The sequence below is a fragment of the Python bivittatus genome, unplaced genomic scaffold (genome assembly GCF_059951505.1).
Source record: "Python bivittatus isolate LINGU-HERP-01145 unplaced genomic scaffold, Pbiv_v1 ctg000680_np1212, whole genome shotgun sequence".
NCBI classification, from domain to species: domain Eukaryota; kingdom Metazoa; phylum Chordata; class Lepidosauria; order Squamata; family Pythonidae; genus Python; species Python bivittatus.
Genome location: NW_028277095.1, coordinates 825471 through 831492, shown reverse-complemented (window position 1 = coordinate 831492; position 6022 = coordinate 825471).

Sequence of the window (6022 nt, the reverse complement as noted above, 5' to 3'; positions counted from 1 at the left end):
TCCACATTGCTTCCTAAGCAATCAACCATCATTTAGAAACCACAGTGGTTAAGGTCACATTTCACGCAGAATGGAAATGAAACAAACATCTATGGTTTAGTATGCTGAATAGACCCAGGTATCTAGGTTGTTACTCAGGGCTTCTGTATTTATAGGGACCTTGAGTCTTTGTCCTCCCATACCTTTGTCCTGAAAGTGAAGTCTTAGCTGCACCCACTGCTGAAAGACACTGAGAACAGTAAAGCAATCTACAGAGTTGAAATAGCTCATTCCTATCTTTAGTCAGGTCAGGCCATAAAGACAAGGCGAACTAATAAGTGGTACCAGACTAAGCCTTACTTCCTGTAAGTAATACTTGGAGCACTTGAACCAATGGAAAAGGGACCCATATTTCTTGACTAATGCTCTTTCTATGAACAGGTTTAAAAAAAAACTGGTGCCAAAATACTCAGCCCATCAGTGGTGAAAAATGGGCATAGCCACCACCCAATCAATCTCCCATTTTTATATACATATAAAAGTCACTATCCCCTTTTTTCTCATTCATTTTCCACCAGGTTCCATCTCTCTTTAAAAGACAAAATGTATATATTCCATGTTTTTTTAACCCAGCAAGGGGCATTGTCTCACAAATATCAGATGAAACTTCTGCCACTAAAAATGATGTTGGGCACAAACTTTACTTCTACTTCAGAATATATTATCAAATTAAATTGCACTATTTCATCAGCAGCAAATAAAAAAGTAATAGTTTCAATTTACTTCTTCCTCATGGGGAAAAAAACAACAACAGTTGCCTATCACTAAATAATATTTATATAGGAAGCAGACTTACTCACATCCCCAGCTTTCCTGCTCCCTTTAAATAGTCTTACGTCAAGCTGTAACACATTCAACTCTCAGGATTTGGAAATATCTAGTCCAGCTTTCTCTGTTGTTACAAAGCCTGCTTCACTTCACAGATAGAGAGGAGATGATAGAGAGATGAAAACATGTGTTTGCATTGGTGGACAATCTTTTGGTGGTCAAGGACTGTACTTAACATCTTTAGGGAGCAAAGTGAGGGGTGTCTCATCCAATGAGTCTGGCTTTGGGGAACATTTTGAAGGTTTTCTCTGTTTTTCTTTTAATCTTACTGTACAATATTTATGGGCGTTCCATCTCAAAATGTCAGGAAACTGAAGGTTTGAGCAATTTTGGCAATGAGGGGAATTTGAGAGCTAAAAATTGAGAGAGACAGGCAGACCTGGGGAACCACAAGGGTCCACCATAGTGCATTGTAATAAAACGGCTAGCATGCTGTGAAAAACATAACACTAGATTGAACAGGACACATTTCAGCCTAAAGTAGCTTAGAGTAGTTTACAAGAGAGAGGATGAAATCATCTCCCACACTTTTAAAGTAAGAAGTTAGAGAACTCACCTGGACATCCCTAGGTTCCTTTCTGGGTGCCATTTTTACATTTACTGAACTTTCTAGAATCATGCTGTCTCATGCTTTAATATCTGACTGCTTCTCAGAATACATTTTGTAGGAGGACAGCCATGTTAGTCTATGATAGGCCAAAATCAGGAGGAATCTGCTAGCACCTTTTAAAACTAACAAATGTTATTATAAGCCAACTTCTATGAGCTGCAACTCACCTCATCAGATGCATGGAGTGGCTTTACTGACACCCCATTGTATTTAAATCCTACATTAGTTAAGCCACTCCATGCATCTGATAAAGTGACATGCAGCTCATAAAAGTATATATGCCTTATAATAAAAATTGTCTTAAATAGTGCTACCAGACTGTTGGGCAATGTTCAGCTTCAGCATCTATAGTCTAGACAATATATTTCCTGATGTTTTGCCAGCAACCATGGCTAGCATCCTCAGACACACAGTTACCTGCTATACAGATCACAATCAACTGAGCAGGAACTGGCTGAGCTCATGTTTTTATAGCCAGGTGTCCTGACTTCTGATTGGTCTTTAGCCAAGCTGGTTTCTGATTGGTGCAGGTTGGTGCAGGCTGATCTCTGACTGGCTCTTTGTTTGTGACTGACTGGGTCCTCCTCCAGGCAAGTTTCTGATTTGCCCAAATCAAGACTCAGCTGCTCAGACTAAGCAACCAGAACCAATCAGGAATTAGCACTCCAAATATGATGGATCAGAAGCTGGCATGAACAAAGGACCAATCAGGAACCAATACCATCAAAATGGCCAGTCAGGATTGGGCACATAGAACTAATCAGAGACCACCCCTCACCAACCTGCACCAATTGGAAATGAGCTTAGCTAAACACTGACCAAAGTCAGGATACCTGGCTATAAAAACAGGAGCCCAGCCAGTTCCTGTTCAGTAGTAGATCATCTTGTTTCTGAAGGTGTCAGCCATAGTTGGCAGTGAAATGTCAAGAAATCTGTTGTCTAGACCATGGTCACTAAATCCTGAAACCCAACAGATACTGGCCATGAAAGCCTATACCAATATATTGCTACCAGACTCTTTCTGATTTTTAGAAATTAGAACTACTGTATATCTCTCTCTCTCTATTTCACTTATTTTCTACAAAATCTTCTCCAAAATAATTTTTTAGTTTTGGCACAATCCCCTATATCCCAAGCCACACTGTAATTCATAATAAGATCATGCATATTCAATGAAAAACCTATAATGCCATATTACTTCTCTGTTTACCTAAGCCTTCCATTCTCCCTTTTTGCTTTTCTGAATTTCATCTGAGATTTAAAACTTAGCGGATTCTGTTCTATAAGCCATATGGCAACAGTCTCAGTGGATTATTGGCTTGGAAGTCAGAACCAATTTGTTTTTTCCCCCCTGAACTGAGTGAGGAAACCTTCATGAAAACCATTGGGTGCAATTCTTGACTGGCTGAAGATCATTAAAGGTTTGTCAGCATTTGGTCATTATTCAAATGACAGGAGGAGAGGGATCCATCTGGCTCAATAAAACAATATTTTGGGGGGCTTGGCAATGCCCATTATGTAAATTGAAACTAAAGTTATGATGATATCTAGCTCCTAAAACACCACCACTTATGCATGGTTTGAAAATGTCACATGAAGATCAACTTTGATGGCCACTCTGCAAAAGTTTACTCAGTAGGGATGATCAGACCAATCTATTTTGCATGCTTTCACTCATAAATCTGATTTATTTTGTTTTCAAGTTAATTTACCATCTATATATTAGTGCTGACAGTGTGAGAGTCATGGGCACTAAAATATTCAGAGAAGCTTAGTAGACTTTCTGCCTCACCTTATGTTTTAAATAATTTTTTAATTTAAAAAGGAGGAAAAAACTAGTGAAGTTGTAAAGCAAAGAAGCAGCTTCTAGCACAGGGGGTATCCATGGAAGTGAGAGTGGTCAAAAGAGTCAAAATGGTATTTGCAACCATGCAACTGAAGTTCCACCCCTTTTGTATGCCTCTTGATTTTTCACACACATACTGTACAAAGCAGTAGGACTTTGACTGTGGTCTCAACCACTATCTTGACATTTTTGAGTAGTCTTCCTACCTGGATGCTGTTGTTCTAGCATGACTCATTGCAAGAACAGTTATGGGGTCCAATATCATAGATTTCATAGACATCCTAGAAAGCGAAGTCAAGTGGGCCTTAGGAAGCATTACTAACAACAAAGCTAGTGGAGATGACAGTATTCCAGCTGAGTTATTTAAAATACTAAAAGACGATGGTGTTAAAGTGCTGCACTCAATATGCCAGCAAGTTTGGAAAACGCAACAGTGGCCACGGGATTGGAAAAGGTCAGTTTACGTTCCAGTGCCAAAGAAGGGCAATGCCAAAGAATGCTCAAACTATCGCACAATTGCACTCATTTCACATGCTAGCAAGGTTATGCTCAAAATCCTACAAGCTAGGCTTCAGCAATACATGAACCAAGAACTACCGGATGTACAAGCTGGGTTTCGAAGAGGCAGAGGAACTAGAGATCAAATTGCCAACATTCACTGGATCATGGAGAAAGCACGAGAGTTCCAGAAAAACATCTACTTCTGCTTCATTGACTATGCAAAAGTCTTCGATTGTGTGGATCACAACAAACTGTGGCAAATTCTTAAAGAGATGGGGGTACCAGACCACCTTACCTGTCTCCTGAGAAATCTGTATGCGGGCCAAGAAGCAACAGTTAGAACCGGTCATGGAACAACCGATTGGTTCAAAATAGGGAAAGGAGTACGACAAGGCCGTATACTGTCACCCTGCTTATTTAACCTATATGCAGAGTACATCATGAGAAATGCCAGGCTGGAAGAATCACAAGCTGGAATTAAGATTGCAGGGAGAAACATCAACAACCTCAGATATGCAGACGATACCACCCTAATGGCAGAAAGTGAAGAAGAACTAAAGAGCCTCTTGATGCGGGTGAAAGAGGAGAGTGCGAAAGCTGGCTTGAAACTTAACATTAAAAAAAACTAAGATCATGGCATCTGGACCCATCAATTCCTGGCAAATAGGAGGGGTAGAAATGGAAGCAGTAACAGACTTCATTTATTTGGGTTCCAAGATCACCGCAGATGGAGACTGCAGCCATGAAATTAAAAGATGCTTGCTCCTTGGGAGGAAAGCTATGGCAAACCTAGATAGGATATTAAAAAGCAGAGACATCACCCTGACGACAAAGATCCGCATAGTCAAAGCTATGGTTTTCCCAGTAGTAATGTATGGGTGTGAGAGCTGGACCATAAAGAAGGCTGAGCACCGAAGAACTGATGCCTTTGAACTGTGGTGCTGGAGAAGACTCTTAAGAGTCCCCTGGACTGCTAGGAGGTCAAACCAGTCAATCTTAAAGGAAATCAACCCTGATTGCTCATTGGAAGGACTGATAATGAAGCTCAAGCTCAGATACTTTGGTCACCTAATGCGAAGAGAGGAGTCTTTGGAGAAGACCCTGATGCTGGAAAAGATTGAAGGCAAAAGGAGAAGAGGACGGCAGAGGATGAGGTGGTTAGATAGCATCACTGAAGCAATGAGCATGAAACTGAGCAAACTCAGGGAGGCAGTGAAGGACAGGAAGGCCTGGCGCAATATGGTTCATGGGGTCACGAAAAGTCAGACACGACTTAACGACTAAACAACAATCATAGATTTGCTTAGAAAATGGTTGGTTGCCCACTTACCCAGATTAAATAAGAGACCAAAAGGTATAATAAACAGTATTGGGGTTTTTACATTTTGGTTTCTGATTAATGGATCTTAAATGACATCCCATACCTACAAGAACAGTCATTTTGTGAACAAGCAACACAACATGCCTTTGGATTCGGAAACTGAAGAGTTTGAGTCTACTCTGAGCATAGAATAGATGCTCTCAGAATTCCAAATGTGATTTCCAGCCAAAAAGATGTGAATAATTCACCAAATAACATATTTTTAAATAGATTTTTCTCTCAGTATATCCATGTCCAAACACATTCTAAAATACTAAAATCCTTTTTAATATATTTTTGCAATACGGCAGATATATTCTTGTTTAGGCAGATCATTTTTTAAAAAATAAGAGCATATCCTCGTTTTAGCATCTGCCTGTCTTATTTTGAGTCAGAAACTGCATCACAAAACTCCGAGGAATGCAGAATCCAAAAATAAAAGCAAACTCATTCACATCTCCATCCAGGAACTACAAATCTAATTGGTTTGTTTTTAAATGAGCATCCAAACATATTTGACCTAATGCCCTGCAGAATAATTCTTCTCTCTTTTTTCCCCCCATACCAGTTTCAAAGGAAAAGAGAATTTAATTGAAATTGCCCTGAGTGGATCATGCTATTTATATACTCATTTGGTTACAAGTTGACCCCAGGTGACACATGAAGGCTTTATCTTTCATTTTGCAATGCTTACTCAAAAAGTCGGCTACCTTTCTGGTTCCTCACACTTTATTTAGTGCCAAGTGAAGACCTCATGGAATAAATCTTTCCACTGGACTTTTCTCAGATTGGGTACTGCGTGCAGACCATAAAGTGATGGAAAGACAAAAGAAAGCAA